Raw genomic sequence first — 21,159 nt, 5'->3', positions numbered from 1 at the left:
ACTAGGGATATATTGTGGCTGAAATTATATATTATATTGCTGTGCACAGGATAGACACTAACATGTTGTGCTGAACAATATATCACAGGGGAACTATATTCCCAACCCCCCTGTCAAAATCCCTGGTATTAATGCAGTTAACTAAATGAAATGGCCAAACAGAGGTGCTGTTTGGTTTTGACAATAATTGTGGTGACTGTGATGGATGTCAGATGTGGAAGATAAATGCATATTTTAAATACACAATTTCACACACAGTGAGATGGGAGAGGTGCTCAGTATAACCACATGAGAACTATGTTTCCTAAATTTCAAGCTAGAGTTCTATTCTATTCCAGCTCTCATCACTCTAGTATTTGAGCACCAGTAGCATGTTAAGCAACGTGACCACAAATATATACACACTGCAGTCGGGATGCACAGACATATCTGATTACCTAAGCTAGCTTTGACCTAGCTAACGCACTAAAAAGCAGGGAAGCTGCAGAAGATCAGGTGCCACTGGACTATGTACAAAGGGTCCTGGGTTGGCCTTGTACTTGGACAGCTAACCTGTGCCATGCTTCTGCAGCTTCATTGCTATTTTTAGTGATGTAGTTAATCAAAGCTAGCTCCAGGAGGCCTATGAGAGCTAAAGTCACACCTCCCAATTGCAGCATAGGTATACCCTCCCATCAGTCACATGTGGTTCATTCTTTCATCACCTCACTAGGGGAAAATTGAGTGTGCAGTGTAATGATTTTGTTTCAGTAGGGTTTTTTGTTTTTGGTCTTTTTGTTTGTTGTTTGCTTCGTTATTGGTATATACCTGTTGCTGTGTGTTTCTGTTAAAGAAGGCCATGAAGAACTGAACTTTGCCTTTTTAGTTTTGTGCAGTTTCTGATGGTCCTTAGTTCCTGTGGGAGTTCAATTGACAGTCTGTGATTGGCTCTTGAGAAACCTCTGACTTCTACACAGACTAACTTTATCCTTATGGTAAAAAGTTCCATCATGCCTGTAGTGTTCATCCCAGCGCTATAGGCAATCTTTTAGATATGCAGGGCCCAGTCCAGTTAGCACCATGAAGATAAAAACCAAGACCTTGAACTTGACTGTATATTCTATGGAAGCCAGTACAGAAAGCACAGGATATGTCTGATACGTTTGCATATCCCATGTTGCTGAGGATACCTGCTGCAGATCTTTTTAATAATTGGAGTTCCTTAATGTCTGATGGCTTCATGCCCAGGTATGCTGGGCCTTTCTGAAGTCCAGATAGAAGGAGGTGAAGGCATGTATAACTGAGGCCAGGTCATTGCCCACCAGGATGGGACGAGTCTCCTAGCCAAACAGATGGTGGAAAGAATTACTTGTGGATGCTGTTATGTACAAGCTTAGCATCAATGAGGAATCCAGGAGCATTCCTAAACTACAGATTGAATTACTCAACTGTGGGGTGTGTCTTCAACCAAAGGAGACTTCACCATGACTATGAACTCCTCTAAGCGCTTTCTTCTTCCCACCAGCAAAACTCAATCTTGCTTGGACTCAGCCTTAACCAGCTGCTCTTTGTCCACGAGATGGTCTTGTTCAAGCCTGGGCCATTTTGGTGGTAGTGGTGTGGTCATATGTAGTGAAAGTTAAGCAGAGCTGTGTGTTATATGCATATTGCTGGCATTTGAGTCAATATCATCTGACTGGTTCACTTAATGGCTGCATGTAGATGTTAAATAGGTCTGGAGAGAGCGCTCTGGCTCTTATGCAATTAAATGACACAGATGGGGATATGTGATCTCATCCTTTGCAGCTAGGAGAAAGAATGCAGACAGACCAGTATATGTAATGCTCTTTATGGGCTAGATTCTTATTTACACTAAGACCCCTACAGGTGCCCTACATGGGAGCACATTATATCATTTTACAGTGGAAAGGGGCCTTAGTGTAAGTGAGAATCTGATCCTAAATATTTTGACCCTGGTTCAAAAGAACATCCCTGGAGCATATGATTAATGTTAAGTACATGCTTAATTGCTTTCTTGAATTGGAGCCTTTATTTGGCCCATGCATAAAGAATAGATTCATTAAAATGTTCTCCAAACTCCGTGAGAGAGCCTTAGCACAGAGGCTCTTCTTAGGTTCTGATTGCACTCAGAAAGAGGGTTGAACATACACATGCACACGCAGTAACTGTATGTGAATGTGCCAAGAGAAAATTATATGTAACATCTACTATAAGTCGCAATAAATATGACAGTAACCTAAATTTTCTAGGAATGATGCCCAAGGCAAGGCCTATGGCCCAGAAATCAAAAGATATAAAATTGCTTAAAATTAAATTTTCTAGGCTGTGTTTTACTACTAACTATCCCTAAAGCATTCCCACCCCCTTCCTGAGAAAATCAAGGTTTTCAAAAGTCATTTACATGTAATTTCAGATTGCTCAAATTTTGGGTGACCAGCTGAGACACCTTACTTGGGTCTAATTTTCATAAAGTTCTGAGCACCTACCTTCTGAAGAACAGGCTCCTTTTAAAGTGTCTGAGGTTGGGTATCCAAAAACTGAGACAACAAACATTATTAGCCATTGTTGAAAATTTTGGTTCAAAGCCTCAGGGACTTTCGTAGGCCCTCACTCTGTTTATAAAAGCTACAATCGGTAACCACCGAACAGAAACCATACAGGCAGTCGTGGAAGCCCAATCACACTGCCAGGATAACAAATTCCACATATTAAGGGGTAGATTGATACATTTGCTCATCCTAAGTAGCACCTTACATAATAAATAGCCTCACAGACTTCTCTGGGATAATTTGTGGAGTAAGGTATTGTTAAATTTGAGGAAGTGTATCACAATCTCCCTCTTTGTGGGTAATCCAGAGGTTGAAATATGTTCACACAAAATAAACTAGAATAAATTGGAATGAACAAACCTGTTCAGGCTCTTCATGGACACTCTACTAACAGAACACTATGCTAAATTCAATGGATGCATTATAGTTCTTTTAATGGCTCACACAGCTCTGCTGTTTTCTTGGATAGTCTGATTTGTTTATATTCCAAAAGCACCATTTTGCATTATTTTAATTCTAGGGAAAGAATTTTAATATTGCCTTTATACTTCCATCTGTTTAATCCTTGAAACATTAATTAAGACTAAAAATAATGCTGTGAGGGAAGTAATTTTAGTAGTATAATACCCAAATAACTAAAGTGAAGCAAAGAGTGGTTAAAAGTCTCTGAAGTCATACAGATCTCACCTTTTATAGTGATTCTAATGTGCTTGTATCATTAGCAGAGTAGTATTTTCTTTAAACTGATGCTTTTGATACTAGTTATATCATTCCCTTTTTTCCCCACCTTCACTACACCAATAAAGAAAAAATGAGCTGAAATTAAAAGATAAAAGGGAAAAAATGTTGGATAATATTTTTAAACAGTTTTACTTTGATATAAACTTTGAGCCATTGAATATGTCAGCAAAGTGGTGGTTTGTTGATTTATATGTAATTGTCTAGGGAGGAAAGCTTTTAAAAATTAATCACAACTTCTTAGCAAGTTTTATTGGATTTATGCCAACATGAAGGATTTGGTAATGAACTGCTAATCTGACTTTGCACACTACCTACTCAAGGCACTTAAAGTGTGGCTCTGTCTCAATGTCAGCTGCAATTAAGTGTTAGAACCAAGTACATCTTAGAAACTGAGTGACTAGTCAAGTAGATTTTCTTGATTATTTATACTTACAGCCCTTTTCATGTTTAAATCACTCTCAGCCACTGCATGTAAGCATTTCCTCGTAAAAAATATAGTGGGAAATAGCACAGACATTTCCTTGTCACTTTATTTATAGGAGAAATGAGATGAAATGAAGAAAGGAAAAATGTAGTATGGAAAAATGTCCTGGTAATAAGACCTGTTAGACTGAGGAAGAGATGCCTAAAGACAGCGGTAAAAGTCTCATTGCCTGGGACATGTAAAATTAGGCCTGACAAAATTCCTGAAAATGTGCTGTAGGAAAAAATCTTGCACTGAAAGTGAAATGGACATAAAAGATATTTTCCATGACTAATTTCTATTATTTTTTGAGCTGTTTTCCAGGCATAGATTTCAGTTCTCTTCCAAATCATGTCAGACAGGGTGGTTCCCTTGCCTCATTGAAGCTAAGACAAAGACTGTTTTAATGGTGAGATTAGAATTGCTACCCAGAATGGAAATGAGCTTGATGGCAATTCAGTCTAGAACCACTTCAGTGTTAATTTAGAACCCACTGATGATGATCTAGGCAGCAAACAGGACCGTCCTCAGACTATCTGCTGATCTGTGTAATGGTCATATCCATTCTGTGAATAATAGAAAGAGCTCCAGGAAATGGTTGTAAGAGCCTTCTCATCATGAAGACTCCTTGGAATATCTATTCACACTATTAATGCTGATGCTTTTGCTTTCTGGGACAATTCTTAAGGAAAATAACCTTGCTAACCCAACTGTCCACAGCTAAGTGAATAAAAAGGGTCGTGAATAGCAGCAATCCAAATTGGTGAGTTTAAGTGATGGGCATATTAACAATTTTATTTTCTGTATTCACCCAGAAAGAACTAGCTGTGAGGTTGATAGATAAGGTCTTGTGTTGGAGGCTGAGATGAGAAGATGTGTAACTGAGCTTTATTGTACTTTAAAAGCAATTCTTCTCTGTTTGTTTGTTTGTTTTTTTTTCCATCCACAGTTTGGGCCATGGTTGGAACCATTTCTCATTTTAGCCAAACTGCTTTGCCCAACCCTAACTTTAGCTTTCTGAAATATGCTTGTAGACAAATTTCAACTTTGTTAAATACAAAACCAATTGTAATACTAATTACATTTATACTGTCATACCTTTTGAATTTTTTCACCTTTTTTCCAGCTGCAAAACACAGAAAAAATGTTTTCCCCCTACTTTCTCTCTTTTTTAACCCTCTACCTCCTCTCTTTAATCTGAGGAAAAAAGAAAAATTTTAAAACTGAGAGAAGGGAATTATTCTCCCGTCCCCCCTTAAAATGAATACTTTTAAAACAATTAAATATATATGTATATTTCTACATGTATTTTGAAATGAAAATTAAATCTTTATTTTTTCTAAAAATTTTCACAAGAATGTTTTTACCATCCTAATAACTTATTTCTTGTTAGATTTTTAGCTGAGATTTCCAGAGTCAAGAGTTTCAATGAGCATTTGGATGCTTGTATGATTATTTAAAACTAGAGAAGCTGCCCTCAAAGATCTGATGACTCTTAAACATAATAGCAATTGCTCCTAAGGAGCAGTTAGCTATTTTTCTATTTGCCTGTTACTTATTTTTAGTGGTGAGCCATATTCTTTACATGTAGAGAGAGTTCTGGATCAGAAGATCACATTATTAGATTGTAAGTTCCTTGGGGCAGGGCCCATCTTTTTGCTCTGTGTTTGTACAGTGCCTGGCACAAGGGGCCCTGGTCCATGACTGGGGCTCCAAGGTTCTATACACACCTTATCTATATCAAATGTGCTTTTATATTAGTGCATGTGTGTTATAATATATATAAAATATGAACGCATTTGGTACTGCTGTATTTCACATCTCCACTTAATTTCACCCATAGTTCAGGTAACTGAGCTCAAATATATCTGTGTTAGGGTGATGAATGTAAGATCTGTCCCCAACAAGTTAATTAAAGTCAATGTTGGTTTATTTATTGCTATTAATGACACTTGCAAAGAGGATTTCCATAATGAAATGCACTCTTAAGGTTCTCTCCTAGTCTACAGGACTAGAGCACATTATCCTTCCAAAATTGTTTGCTGCATACACCTTTCTTTTCATAGCCTGTTCCAACACCCCCAAGAAAGAATAAGGAAGAGTTCGCTTATATCAATCAGACACCTACAGACAAACATGAAGTAAAACGAGGAGAGCCATTTAATTCATATTAATAGCTTTCATTAATGCCACAGTTCTTACCTGCTAGATAAGCTTCAGCAGATTTACTCCCCACCAAGGCAGGCCCTCAGAGAATCAATTTATACTTTTCTAACATTTATGTATTTTAGCAACACCACAGAACCAGGACATTGGAAAATGTCTCTCACACCTTAAAATGATGTCTCCCTCTAGAAACTGCTTAGGAAAATGAGACCTTTCATGTAGATTCACAAATTGTTTATACGTCTAATAATAATTACATCATCCCTTGCCCAACATGTAATAGGTTGCTACTCATCTTCACGCCTGTACAAAGGAGCTCCATTTCATACATGAGATTTACAAGGTGTAGAGCATATTCTTCTACTAGATACAGATTAAAGGTTGTCCAGTTTTTTAAGTAGTCTGGCCAATGTGTGTGTATATAAGTGATGTACTATATAGTGGATAAGCAGTAGTAGGCCTGTATATAACCATGGTATTCTCCATCCTGCTCCTAACATAACAAAAAAAGGATATTATCCAAATTCTACTCCTTTCCTAAAGTTTGCCCTTATTCATTCTTAAAATAATAAAGCCCTAAGCCAGGACTGGATTTAAAACAAAAGCCTGAGTCCCCAAAGGCTCTCCTGAGATGTCGGATTGGGATACCTACTTGCTGGACCTCTATCCTCCTATCTAGATCTCTCTTGCCTCAGTGAGAATCTCAGTTTTTTACATTCCAGATTGCAGCTAATGAACCCTATCTGGACTCAGAGCAGTGTTAAATAAGTGGAGTAGCTCCGCACTTCTATAGAGTTCTTCAACCTGATCACCCTCCCTAGAGCTAAATATTACTCTGCCTTTTACACTGATGCAGCTTCCATTGATTCTAACTTGTTGTTGGACTGGATTTGTGACTGGATTAGGCAGAGGTGTATTGAGTTTTAAAAAAATAAAAAAACCTCTTTCAAATCAGTCCCATTCTCTCACATGTAAGTTAGAAAACCAACTGTATAATCTATACAGCTATTTCTAGATATATCTTTTTTTAAAACTACACTTAGCAGGTCCGTTCTGCCTCTGTCAAGTCCATTAGCAGCACTGACAATGAGAGCTGACATGGTGAGAGAATTTCGTAACAAATCTGCTTTTAAGTGTTGCCACTAGAACTTCTGTGATCTCAAAGTGCTGAATTAAAAAATTCAATAAAAAGAAAGAAATATAAACATGCCATTTGATTTCTGGGATCTGAAAACTGGAACTTCCCAGCACTTGGCTTAACAATAATGTTTAACAGTTCCACATTTACATTTTGTTTTTAAATTTAATTTACCAAATTGTATCTCCTGGGGGAGAGGGTGTCACCTGAGATCCAGACTTTTGGTATCTGGATTCAGATGCTGCAATCTCAAGATTTTTTCCAAAGGCTTTGTTTTAATTTACTTTTTTTTTTTTTTTTTAATTAAGCCAAGGTAAAATGCTCAACCTGCCCTACCTTTTTGTCCAAGAATGATTATAAAAGCCAACCCTCTTACGCTAATATGCAAAAGTGTATCACTGTGAAATTAAAACTAAATAAAACAAAAATACCTTCACACTGAATTTATCCAGCTTATTTCCGTCCACCAACTTTGTGTCACTGAGGTGTCATGCTAGAAAAAATTGGCCTTTTCATTTAAACTGGGTCTGTTCCATCAGACAAGGTAGGAATAGAAATATTTATTGAAGGCAAAAAGTTCCAGAGTTAAACACTGGGTAGAAGAAGCAAATTCCTGAATAGCAATTACTGTTTAATTATACCATATTTGGGGTTTTTTTTTCTTGTTTTCTTTAAAGCCCAAATATTTCTGGGCTGATATGAAAGCTGAAGTCATGCTGCTACATTGGTATTTTTGGAAGTTTTATTTTTAGGTTTTGTTATTTGTGGACCAGACCATACAGCATTTATATGACTATTTTATTTTTCAACCCTAACAGTTTAAAGGTTTGAAAGTTTAAATACCTCATTATCCTAGGATGAGTTAATGCAGTGTTGAATGGTATTCAGACATTGATCTAATAGTTACAGTGATGTGCATATACTAGAGTCTAGGGTGCTATAAAAGAAAAAAGTATATTAGACAGCCCTGTGAAATATCACTTGAGATACTGATTTATCTGTACAGCTGCTCATTAGATCTAGGAAACCACCTATTTGCTTTTTAATAAGTAGCATGTAAATTCCTGAGGTTCTAAGTCTCAATAAAAAGGGTGATTGGGGCCTATGCGGGAAGGGAAGGGAAACAATAACAAATTAAGAAAAAAGCACCGAAATCAAGTATCCCTTCTGCCAGGTGGAGTTCGCAGCAAAAATGGCTGGGTTCAATTTCTCTTAACAACAAAAGGAGTTTCTCTTAACAACAGAAAATAGAGTTCCCATCCAGTAATCTGGGCACCTCTTAGAGGCAATACTTCCCCACTTATAAGCACGTAGTCTGTGTGTAACAAAATCAAACTTTTTTATTAGAAGAGGGGGAAAAGGAGACCTAGCATGGATTGATTTGGGAAAACACCACAATTCAAAAGCATGTGACCATAGGCGAACACCCACACCACAGTGTGTTGGGCGATGTCCTTTGCCTCAGTTTCTCACCTTGCATTGTGAAAATTGGACAGATAAATGTCTCATAACACACCACTCCCCTCTCCCTCCACTGTACCCCACTCATATTTGGTGGTCCTTGGTTAGCGAAGACCCAGAACTCAGAGGTGTGTTCCCATGGCTTGCCGGGAGAGTTGGGGCAAGCATTGAGAAGTGCCTCTGCTGCTGCTGGCCATCTCTATCTTTGTGTCCCTGTTCCTCTGCCCTGTCACATTCTGAGATTCCTCTGCATAACCTAGTTCTTAGTGATTTCAGCAGGTGGTAGGGAATCCCACAGCCAGTATAGTTTCTGTGTTGTCTTTTGCTGTAACACAGTCCCCACACAATGTCTAAGGCTTAGCCCCTAGACCTGCTCAGCAGTGATGTTAACTCCAGGCATCACCCACCAGAAACAAGAACTCTCAGTTGAATGTAATCAGCTCTGCCTCTAAACACTGGAGAGGAGCTGATCAAATGGTATCTAGGACACTTTAGGGAGAGTCCAAAACACTAGGTAGGAACACCTTTCTTCACCCACTCTCCTCTTCACTGAGCTTTGGCATCCCTATTCCCTGCTTAGCAAATGAAGATCATTTTAGGGTGATTCCCCTCTACCAGGACATTCTAAGCACATTTTTCTGTCCTTTTTTTGTAAAATAAGGATAACAACATTTTATTACTCCTGCTTTCAAATACAAAAGTGATTTGTGATCCAAAGCAGTCAAAATTGTTCATTTTGGCAAAGCAGCTCTATGTGCTGCACACCAAGTAGAGTAGTCATGTCTATTCAAACATGGTCTGCTCCTGAATTCTTTTCCCCAGATCATCATTAAATGTCAGAGGAGAGCTCATTCAGACCCTGCTTACATGATATAACAGGACAATTAACAGTAAGTACAGGGGACTGTGGAAATGGAGCAAGGTCTAATGCACATTTACTATTTTTAAGAACTGCCACAGAAAAGCTCATCTGTTTATGGAGTGTAGTAATTAGTAAGTTCCACTCAGTGATCTATCCTCTCTGTTATTTACCAATCCCTCAAACATTGTGACATCTGCAAACTTTATCAGTGATGATGTTATGTTTTGTTTTAGGGCATTGATAAAAATGTTAAACAGTGTGTATAGTCAAGAAGTGATCCCTGCTGGACCCAACTAAAACACATCCATGGAATGATGATTCTAAGTTTACCATTACATTTTGAGACTTATCCATTAGCCACCTTTGAATCTATTTAATGTGTACCATGCTAATTTTATATTCTAGTATTTTAATCACAATGTTGTGTGGGATGGGATAGTTATTTGGATAACTTGTCAACAGCACATCAGTTACAAGACATCCCATTAATGCCTCTTGTTCAAATAGATGGGCATGAGTGACCAGTGATGCAGGGAACGCCATGACTTTGAGAGCAACAGCTATGCAACCAGAGGAAGAAGAGGATAATAAAAGAAATGTGGTGAGTCTCCTTTATCAAAACCCTGCTGTTGTTGCTTACCTTCAAAAGCCCATACAGCCAGAGTTCACCCTTGGCCTTCCTTAGATGCCATACATACTTGAGAGGGAAAAAAGCCAATGTACAAAAGTCTCTCAATTTGAGTGAAGTCTCCAAGAAGAAAAAAAAATTGCTATTCTTGTCACATCCCAGCTTGTGGAGAGGAATAAGATAGAGCAGAAAGAGAGGGAAAATTTGGTCCTCTGGAAGATTATGTGCACATGAGAATACTCAACAGAGCATTCCTCAGACTCTCCATTTTCCAGCCAATGTTTTCCCCCTGTGTGACCTCAGGCAGGTTAGAAGAGGTGCCAACAGTCAGAGAAGGGGAGTGTAGCAGATTTCTGGCTGTCCCAGTGCTGAAGAGTTTGCTCAGGTTGCTGACATATGTTGTGGAGACAGATTTCCATAGTATGCAGACTAGGATGCATAATCTGAATAACGCGATGAGCCAAACTTCAACACTTCCCCGATGTTTAAAATGCTCTGGTCTTTTGAAATGCACCAATCAGCCCTGCAGTGATTCCTCCCATTTAGAGGGAACCAGACACACAAATGCTGTCATAACACATGGGTCACTTTAACTTCCTCCCCTTTCCTTTTAACAGGAGAGACAGGTCAGTCTACTTTTCCTGGTTCATATCCTGGAATGAATCACTCGAGACAAACAGCTCCAACACAGACACTGCTTAGAGGCCCATATCGCAGGAGGGCAGGAGCTATCTACTGTTGACTATGTGCAGAATGCCAGATCCCATGTAGAGACAGGAATAGGAAAACAGGGTGATTTGCATGTCCCTTTATGGCAGTGTTTTGTTTTGAGACACTTTTTTTTTTTTAAACTAAATTATTAGTATTCTTGCTAGTCTGGAAAAATCACTCCTTCAGAAAATCTCTTCCCTTCACTCATTCTTTTAGCTTTCACTCATTCTCTGCTGCTTTAGAAATAATTTTGGAGAGGTTCAAGTGTTGGAGCACTCCTGTTCATCTTAGCCTTTTTTCATTTTGTACATGACAATCCCTTCCATCACTCTCTCTTTAGAAAAGATGGACATTGCACAGTACAACAAACTGATATGTCTTCCCAGCAGGTAGTGTAAATACCCCTCAATAGACCTATTCAGGCATTTTGAAGCATAATTTTAAATTTAATTTTAAATGCCCAAAAGGGCATTTAAAGACAGTTTCAGTGATGTGACGCATTTCATTGTGCTCTCTTTTCCTGCTAAAGATGGGGGAGACAGGAATAAAATGTCTTCCATGATTGAGTGAATTCTAGAGTTAGTTGGGAACTTTTTAATGAAGCATTATTTTGTCAGAAAATGTTCATTTGTCAAAAAGTTTTCTCAGGTTCAGAATGAAATTTCTGGATGGGGAGAAAGAAAATGATCCCAGAATAGCCTAGGATAAGACATACATCTGGAATATGGGAGTCTAGGTTCAAGTCCCTGGTAGGCCTGATACTGTCTTCTGCCTTCTGGATGGATGTCCTCATTGCTAATCTAAGACTTGCTTTCTCTCAAAATTTGTAAATGTCTTGGTTCATCTTGCATCAGAATGGAACCAAATGTCAAGGGTTTTTTTTTTGCTAAACAGAATTCTTGTTTTCCAGCCAGCCCTAGATAAAACTAGTGCAACTACCTGTCCCAGTTTCCCCAGAACCGGCCCTTAGTAAAACAGTACTGCACTGTGTTAAGCGGGAGCTGATGCAGATTGGATCTTATAAAATTAACTCATGTGTTTGAAGATATGTCTACACTGCCCTTTCATTTTGTGGCATGTAGAATATATGCACTACACTTCCCCCTTGCAAAGGTATCAGTGTAGACAGTAAGGCATTGCTTATGCAAGTAGAGAAGAAAATTCCTTAGAATATATACCTGAGTATGTATCCTACATGGATCTCTACACACTCAAACAGTGCCTCCCACATCTACAATGCTATTTTTAGTAGTCTAGTGTTTGAAATTACCCTTGAGGATATTGTAGTGAGGGGGTGTGGCCTCCCTCTAAGACTGACAGGGAGGAACTACCACCCGACCTCTGGAAGGCAGAGCCAGGATGGCCACACCCACACGTTTGGAAGCAGAGGGGCAGGACAGGAAGTATAGTAAAAGGCAGGCCCTGTCGCTAAGTTGGACTGCTAGAGCAGGAACTTGAAGGAGACTCCGATGGCATGGAAGGCTCACTGGGATCACCAGAGCTGCCAGCCGACCAGGACACTGAAGAGCTGCTGGGACTGCCTCTTGCGGTGTACCCCGGGGAGACGGAGGATGACCCTGTGATATAGGTACACCCTGAGGGGAGTGAAGGAAGTAGCCCAGGGAATCCAGATGATTGTCCAGTTGTGTTGTTGCCTGAAACCAGGTCAGCGTTTTTCAGCTGGATCCCTGCTGACTTAGTGGTGGAACCATCCACCACTGTTAAGGCCCTGGGCTGGGACCCAGTGAAGCAGAGTGGGCCCGGGTTTCCCTACCCCTGCTGCCAACCCTACCCCTGGAGTGGCAGTCTCCCTGCCTTAGGCCAGGAGGCCTGTGGTTGGCCTGCCAGCTGCTAGAACCAGGATGACAGACAGTTTGGGCATTCCACCCTGCCTGAGGGCCTTAGCCCCTAGATATTTTGGATGCTCTATCTAGCCTGAGGGCTTGAGCCCCTGAGACTACTTATCACTCCGCTCCACTCAGAGGCCCAGCACCGGAGATGGCTTATCACTTGGGTCTGCTCAGAGGGTCTGGTCTCCAGAGATGTCTAATTCCCCCCCATTGCAGATTGCCTTTATAAGTATTTGTCAGCAAGGAGGCGTGGTCTCCCTATGAGACTGACAGGAAGGGATGGCCATGCACCCCTACAGACATCAAGAATCCATGCCACAAGACTCTTCCACTAATCACAAGAAGGAGAGAACTGCTAGAGTCCCAGGGTGAAAACACTATAGTAATGCTGCATTCCTTCTTTTGTATTGAAGACAGAAATTTTGTTCATAGGTTGCTATGATGAAATATACTATATGCTAACTAACAGTGAAAAAACCTGCACAATGTATCTAAGACTAAAAATACTGCATTCTCCTCCAGCTGCCCCAGGTCCACTGCCTCTGGGGATAGGAAAAATGAAGCTTTTTCCTATCAACTATAGGCAGTCTAATGTCTTGCCTACACAGGAAAGTTTTACCAGTTATGGCAGTATAGTTAAACAGGTATAGTTATACTGGTAAAACCTTCCAGATGTACGCCCTTCTGTACTGGAATGTGTGTTTTTTGTTTTGTTTTTTTGTGTCAGTTTAGCTTAAATCTCTTCCCAACCACCATAAATTAAACTGAAAAAAAGGCATCCTCATGGGGATAATTATATCAGTTTAAAGTCATACTTTGGGTTATACAGAAAAAAATTTCCTAGGAAAAGGACACCTAAGATACTGACACTGATATTGTAAACAGACAAATCTTTAAGAAGTCCAACCCAGGAACCTATCCCTGCAACAAACCCCATTGTCAGCTCTGCCCACACATCGACTCTAGTGACAACATCACTGATGCTAACCACATCAATCACACCATAAGGGGCACATTCACATGTACATCCACTAATGTTATATATGCCATCACGTGCCAGCAATGCCCCTCTGCAATTTACATTGGCCAAATTGGACTATCATTACGCAAAAGGATAAATGGACACAAATCAGATATAAAAAATAATAACATCCATAAACCAGTGGGAGAACATTTTAATCTCCCAGGGCACACTGTCACTGACCTGAAAGTCACCATACTTCTACAAAAAAACTCCAGAAACAGACTTCAAAGAGAAACTGCTGAGTTAGAAATGTTCTGCAAACTTGACACATTCAAACTGGGTTTAAACAGAGATTTGGAATGGCTCTCTCATTACAAGAGGTAAATTGCTTTGCTCACCCATTCTCACCTCCAACTCAATGACTGTCATTAGCCCTCAAGCACCCGGCTTTCATCCACCTCTCCCATTGTTCTCTATGCACTTGTATATCTATGTTTCCTATTAACTGTATCATTCTACCTCTGCATCTGACGAAGTGAGCTGAGTCTCACGAAAACTTATGCCTACAAAAATTAAATTTGTTAGTCTTTAAAGTGCCACAGAACTCTCGTTGTTTTTGCTGTATACAGACTAACATGGCTACCCCTCTGGAAGCATTAAAAAGACTGGGATTCTTCAGCCTGGAAAAGAGACAACAAAAGAAGGATATGATAGAGGTCTACAAAATCATGAATGATATGGAGAAAGTGAATAGAGCAGCATTATTTACCGCTTCACAGAACACAAAAACGAGAGGTGACCCAATGATTAATAGGCAGCAGGTTTAAAACAAACAAAAGGAAGTACTTCTTCACACAACACACAGTCAACCTGTGGAACTCATTGCCAGGAGATGTTGTGAAGGCCAAAAGTATAACAGAGTTAAAGAATCAGATAAATTCATGGAGGATTGGTCCGGCAGTGGACAAGATGGTCAGGGATGCAATTGTATGACTTGGGTGTCCCTAGCCTCTGACAGCCAGAAGGTGAGAGAGCAGATAACAGGGGATGGATCACTCCATGATTGCCTGTTATAGTCATTCCCTCTGAAGCACCTGGCATTGGCCACAATCAGAAGACAGGATAATGGAGCTAGATGGACCATTTGTCTGACCCAGTGTAGCCATTCTTATGTAAAAACATATCACTCCTAAGGCTCTGTAAGGTATTGTAAAGGAATAGACAGTGTTTAAAAATAAGAGGGTACAGTGGGGAAGCACAGCTCCTGCTCTCCTAAAAGCAGAGGGAGAGCATCATCTTTTCTTCCTGGTTTGGTTGAGATGGGCTCCCCTAGAGCTTCTCCCCTTCCTAGTCTGGTCCAATGAGAGCTTCCTCTCTTCTGTTTCAGTCTACTTTAACCACTGGGTAGATCTTCTCATTAGGAAGGTGCAGAAGCACGTTGGCCTATTAGTTGCTTTAGAAACTCCAATTCATTTTAAATTACTAAAAGAGGTCAGAGATAGTGTTAGAAGGTGACGTCACCTGCTGTATGTGCTACCATATTTTGGAGTGAAGCTGGTCAAAAAATAGGAAAATGTTATTGTGAAATTTTATTCCCACATTTTTTCATCAAAATTTGATCAAAGCTTTCATTCACATTTTGACCAACTGTCCTTTGAAGCACCATAGAGTAGATTAAGGTTGGAGTAGAAAGCATTTACTTTGTATTTCCTTGCTTTGACATAACAATAATTTGCATTATATATATTTTGGGCCTTTCAAAATGTACTTTTTTTTCTACTTCTCTTGCGTATTGGTCCAAAAGTACAGTCAAAAGTAAAGAAAACATGAAAACACAATTCCACAGCATGAGTAAGTCCAGTCCCTGATGTCATCCCATTTTCTGCCTACATCCCTAGTTTCATACACATGTATACCATCATCCTGTAAAGTGACAAACTTGCAGGACAGTGCTGAGTTTGGGCCTCTAGCTATGAGGGAAAAGCCGGAAAAGGATGCCAAATAGCAGTTGTGTGAGTTACGGCAAAAGCCTAGCACTGGACAAAACTGTCAGCCCTTAAATAATAATTTTAATAATCATTTTATACTTTTCCAATTTCTTATTCACCTTACTGATTTCCCCATAGACTTGTATGGCTTCAGTGGAATAGGTTCAATAGTCATTTTCTTGGCTCAAGGGAGATCATGTGTGAGCAGTAGCAGCCTGTTTGGAATTGCCTTGGCTGTCCCACAGTGAATGTTTCATTTGTAAGACAGTCCCTCAGATGGGGCCTCATCCAGAATCCACTGAAGTCAATGGAAAAACTCTCAATTACTTCTGTGGGTAGGGAACTAATTACAATGCAAATACTAGTCAGAATCCTTTTTCAGGATTCTCAATAGGGTTCCCTTGCAATAAATTAACGGCAGTATTTGGGATTCTTGTACATGGGCACTTAGATTTTCTTCCACAAGAAAAATATCTTCTTCCTCTTCACTAAAGATAAGCTTGCATTTGTTCTTGGGATCTCAACAGATGTTGACAACAGATCAGGACCAGATGATATGAAAGCAACATTATGTCCCTGAGCAACAGAAAAGTAGCAGGTGCAGAATAAGCAGATGCCAGATTCACAGCAGCAGAAGCAGCAATATCAGGGGACTCTCTGGGACTGCACATTGGGTGAATGTGCCAGTTTTCTCCTAACATCAAAGAATATTTATAAGCTATTGTATAAAGGCCAGGAAATAATGTATGTATGAATCTACAAACAATTTCATGAAATAAATGCACAAAAATTGCAAGTCTATTCAGGCAAAAATATAATTGAGACAGAGTTGCAGTTGAGAATATGCATGCCATAATTATAAAGGCCTTAATTTAACTATTATAGTTTATAAAAAGAAATTGAAAGTCAGAAAAAAAACCTGCCAAGAAACAAAACCTTAACTCTGACCCTATCCTCGCATCCAGCCCAATAATATATAAAACTAATTTGAGAAGTTTAGATCAAGGCATTTCTGAGATATCATTCAAACAAAGGAACACAACTTTTCAGTAATTGAAAACTAACTTTTTAAAAAGAAAGCTCTATAGTTCAGACAGCTACAGTTCAATGTAATGTACAGGACAGTTTGTTAAATTATTTTTTTTATTTTGCAATGTCCAAAGACATCTTCTGGCCTACGTTTAAGAATGAGATGTTTCAGGTAGAAATGAGCTTTTCCCTCCCACGAAGCAAAAAGGTTAGTGTGTGTTCTGTGTGCACATTTTATTGTGTATTTAAAATAGTCTTATTATTTCAGCCATGAAAACAATTGTTGAAAATAACTAATTTAACAAATGTAAGCCTTATTTCTAGTCATGAATTGTCCATAGGCATCTTATGATTTTCTCAGATTTGTTTGCTATTCAGAATTATTTTTTTTCAATATTTTCAGCAAATAGTTTTCAGTATATTAGCTCAATCATAAACAGATCATTGTGAATAATCAGTGTTCACAAGTTGAAACTGGAGAAGAGTTGGTTGCTTATAACTGGACACTTAAATCACATAGCATTCTTTCTTTTCCTTGACTGGACGACTGTAACATCAAAAATTAATTTTCTGGTGCTAATACTTGATTTACAGTATAAACGTTCCACTTTCCAAATATGCATAAAATTAGCTGTTTTTGTTAGCGTTCCCATCAGTAAATGAATCATAGATTCATAGAAGATTAGGACTGGAAGGGACCTCAGGAAGTCATCTAGTCCAACCCCCTGCTAAAAGCAGGACCAACCCCAACTAAATCATCAGCCCCCACTAAATCAGGGCCTCCTCCTGAAGGATGGAGGCCTTCATTTATTATTTTTGCAAACTGAGAGGAACAGCTTCAGTAGGAAAATGCACTGTCCCTGCCTATAGCCTCATGGTTAAAGCACTCAGCTAGGTGAGGGTAGCCCTGGGTTTAACTCCTTGTTCTCTAGTAGGGATTCAAATCCAGGTCTCCCCCATCTGAGGTGAGTGGCCTAACCACTGGGCTAAACGTTATAAAGTGGGTAGGCACCTCCTCCAGATGTTTTGTGAATCTAGTCCCCCTTCCTCATTTATGGACAAAACTATTTAGCAAATTCATGTCAAATTCACAAACACTTCCAGGCTGGTAGAAAGCACAGTTTTCTGCAAATAAACTATTTGTCCAAAAAAAAAAAAAAATCTTTGCCCAGCACTAATCAAGAGATAGGAACTCATCTCAGTGTATAAGTAGTACTACTGACCCATGCTCAGAATGTCTCCTTATTTTGGAGGTAACACATTTTATAGGCACATAAATCTTTGTGAAGTTACCCACAGCACAGATGTTAGAAAAAGGCCCAGTGTTCTATGAATGGCACTGCCATGTTGATATGTTAAATTCTTGGATAAACCACACTAGAAGAGATTTACAATTCCTTTTAAGTGGATTGTCCATTCAATAGGAAATGAATGAATTTATTATTCCAGATGAACTACAGGAATTTCCTGAAGCCTAGGGGAATTAAGAATTCTTGGGAAGAACTGGACTAGCTCTTAGTTTGTTAGGAAATCTATTTTCTTTTAGGTGCCTTTCCAGAAATGTTTATCGTTTACATAGCCATGCACGAAAAGCTAATCAGAAATGGTAACTGCTGCTAATTTTTTTCTAACTGAAGGGATGAGTTCTCCAGGAGAGATTTCATCTTCTCTGAAGAATGTTTAAGACTGTAATATTGGAAAACCACAGATTGTGAGGCCGTGCCTTGGAAATATGCATTATTATTAATTTTTGAGATATATGGATCCTAGGTGGGAAATCAGTATCTCATAATAATATTTGTGATTCAGAAATCAGTATCATATAATAATATTTATAATTCAATAATTATTCACAATCATAACATTTAATGATTCCTCATTTATAAGTTCACTGAAATTTCTTGTTTCCTAAGGAAATTGGCCACTTTCCAAATGTACACATTTTATTATCTAAAATAAACTCTGTGATAGCTGACAATGATTCCCAAGGAACTGGCTGCTAGCTGGAAATAGCCAGAGTGCCACTCCCCCCCTCTGCATTCCACCCTGCATCAGTAGCTGTGGGAAGGGAGGTGCGGGAGCCAGCTATGCCAGCTCTGGGCTCATTGGGTTCCCTTTATGAGGGGAAACCCCAGCTGGGGACTTGCAGTTGGGTACTGCTCACTTTGTATTGCCTGCCCTAAGTCATGTTAATGAAGCAGAACAGGGAAGAGACTCTGCCCTTAAGTGTTGGTTGTGCCGCCTTTCAGAAAAGGACTCTCAGATTGCAAAGGTTGGATACCACTGAACTAAAAGTTAATATCGTTGTGATTTTTACTTATCAATGTGGAGGAGGAGCTTAACTACTGATGAAGTTGATCATCTCCTCAAAGTCTTCTCAACAGCATTCATGTGCTTTCAGAGGCTGTCTTTGCTCAGTTTAACTTGTCACAGTTTCTTTAGCAGAAAAATATATTTCATAACTCAAAGTAGCTAGTGTTATTGCAACTCTGCTCAGCTAGCTTTCTAAACGAGCTGCTTGAAATGCCTAAAGTATTAAAAGGGAGATTTTCAAAGGCATAAATAGGAGGTAGGCACCTAACTCCATTTGTGTCTTGGAAAACCTTCCTGTAAATGTTTTTGTTTTTATTCATGAACCTGCCTCAATAATGTACCACAGCTGCTGTGCTGCTAGGGTGTAGGTATAAAATAATGGCAGTTCAGAAAAGTACAAGAATAAAGGTTTGTAAAGGGTTTTAATATTCTCATTCATGTTGGTATCTTTGTTGATTGATTTTGTTCTTGATTTTTATCCTTTGGTCTTTCTCTGGTGTGTTTCTGTAGTCTGTCAACAGGAGACATAAGTGAAGTGCTTTGGAAATTTAAAATCTAATGCTTATAGTATTTTATTATTCCAGTCAAAAGGACCTCTTTTTAATCCTATAAAAACGAGGATTTCATAAAAGCAATTTTTTCTGTTTCTCAGTATGAATCACAATTGCACCAAGGATTAAGATACTTAAACAGTAAAGAAGTTACACAGCAGAGTTCCATCTGTAGTGTAAATACTATTTAATAAAACTTTTTTTTAAAAGACATCATCCTGGAAAAGTCATTATGCTTATTTGTTTGCCAGAAACTATAGGAATAAAGACAAATCCTTTACATGTCATTTATACTTGTCACTTTCATAGGTTAGGGATTTATAAACAGCTTTAAGTATTTTGCAATAGCAACACTTCTTTTATTGAATGTTCGACTCGCTACTTTTCTAAAATACAATATCTATTTTTAACTGCTACAATTTTTCAGCCTACTTTCAATGTAGTTGAGATGAGTTGCCTTCATATTTTATAACTGTGAATGCCTACTTGGTTTTTATGGCCACATATTAATGCTTTTAATTTTGCCTATTGTGTATATAAATCCAAGCTAGCATGTCTGTTAGTCAGAAAATGTCTTTTACTACCATGGCTAGTAGTAGGTGGCTTCCAAGTCACATAAAGTTAGTTAAGAGTTTTTGCCATAATCTTTTACAACCACTGAAAACATCCCATAAATATATAGTGTATCTCATCAACTTTAATGACATGTAATCCATAGTATATTTTAAGTTTAAGTTATTGATAGGTTCCTTATGTCTCCAAGTTTGTGTTCATTTGATTAAAAATGGAGCGCCATCTGAGAACTCCTTTAAAAATATATAGTAACAAGTTTCATCCACACAAGTTTTTGACAACCATCTTTGTCCATAAGCCTTTCCTTTTTGCTAGGGTAACAAAGGACTTCCATTGCTATATAACCCTCTTGCACTATAGTATGAGTAAATTTACCATACTTTAAAAGTGTCAGTAACATTTCTATAGGACCCAGTCTCAACCAAGAACTTTGATTTAAGAACCAGATCCAGCAAAGTATTCAAATGTGTGTGAAAACTTCAATTGACTTCAGTGCGACTATTCATGTGCTTGAACTTAAGTATGTGCCTCTGATCTGCTAGTTTGGTGTCTGGGTTTTCACCTTTTGGAAAGGGAAATGTGGCATCACAGTTACACATAGCAAAAACAGAAAAAAACGAAAACCAAACCAAAACCCACTATCAAGAGACAGTAACATTGTGATCAAAACAGCAAAGTTTAAAACAATGTAATTGAAAAGAGAAGGCAGACACATCACCACCAATACACTGGAATAATACCTGACCTCTTTGTGATATATAAAATATATAATCCTAAAAATTAGCTGAGTCACCATTCACTTCTAACACACTTCCAATTTGCACACACAGTATTAGAAGATGGGCATTAGATATACCATGGAAGGTTAACATAACTAAAGAATTATCATACTCCAAAAGCCCAAGGAAGATAGCTGCCATGAAATCCAAACTTCTGACCTGATTATCTCCAAAAAGGAACATATTCTGTGGCAAACGGTCAATGATTATCATACACAGAACTTATGACAATACGTGTCTGCCCTGGACAAAAATCAAATAAAAAGAAAATGTGAAGGAACATAAAGCTGGAGCTCATATAACCTAAAACCTGGATAATATAAAGGAGAAATGGAGGGATGATGATAATTTTAAAACACCAGAACTCTCTTGAACAGATTAAAAAATCTTCCA

General features: G+C 38.7%; 1 long non-coding RNA gene across 1 annotated transcript in view; it reads left to right on the top strand.

The window, feature by feature from the left end:
* The window catches only part of LOC137143071 (uncharacterized), a 48,728-nt gene extending 32,448 nt beyond the window's left edge, over positions 1–16,280 (top strand). The window contains exons 3-4 of the long non-coding RNA XR_010917099.1: positions 9,888–9,981; positions 16,049–16,280. This is a non-coding gene — a long non-coding RNA (uncharacterized lncRNA). The remainder of the gene's footprint in view (positions 1–9,887; positions 9,982–16,048) is intronic.
* The last annotated feature ends 4,879 nt before the right edge of the window (positions 16,281–21,159 follow it).

This window comes from Emydura macquarii, unplaced genomic scaffold (genome assembly GCF_026122565.2).
Source record: "Emydura macquarii macquarii isolate MOO-44397 ecotype Brisbane River unplaced genomic scaffold, CSIRO-AGI_Emac_v2 contig_3295, whole genome shotgun sequence".
Lineage (NCBI taxonomy): Eukaryota > Metazoa > Chordata > Testudines > Chelidae > Emydura > Emydura macquarii.
Note: the sequence above shows the minus strand (reverse complement) of the source record. Positions and strands in the feature narration are given on the sequence as shown.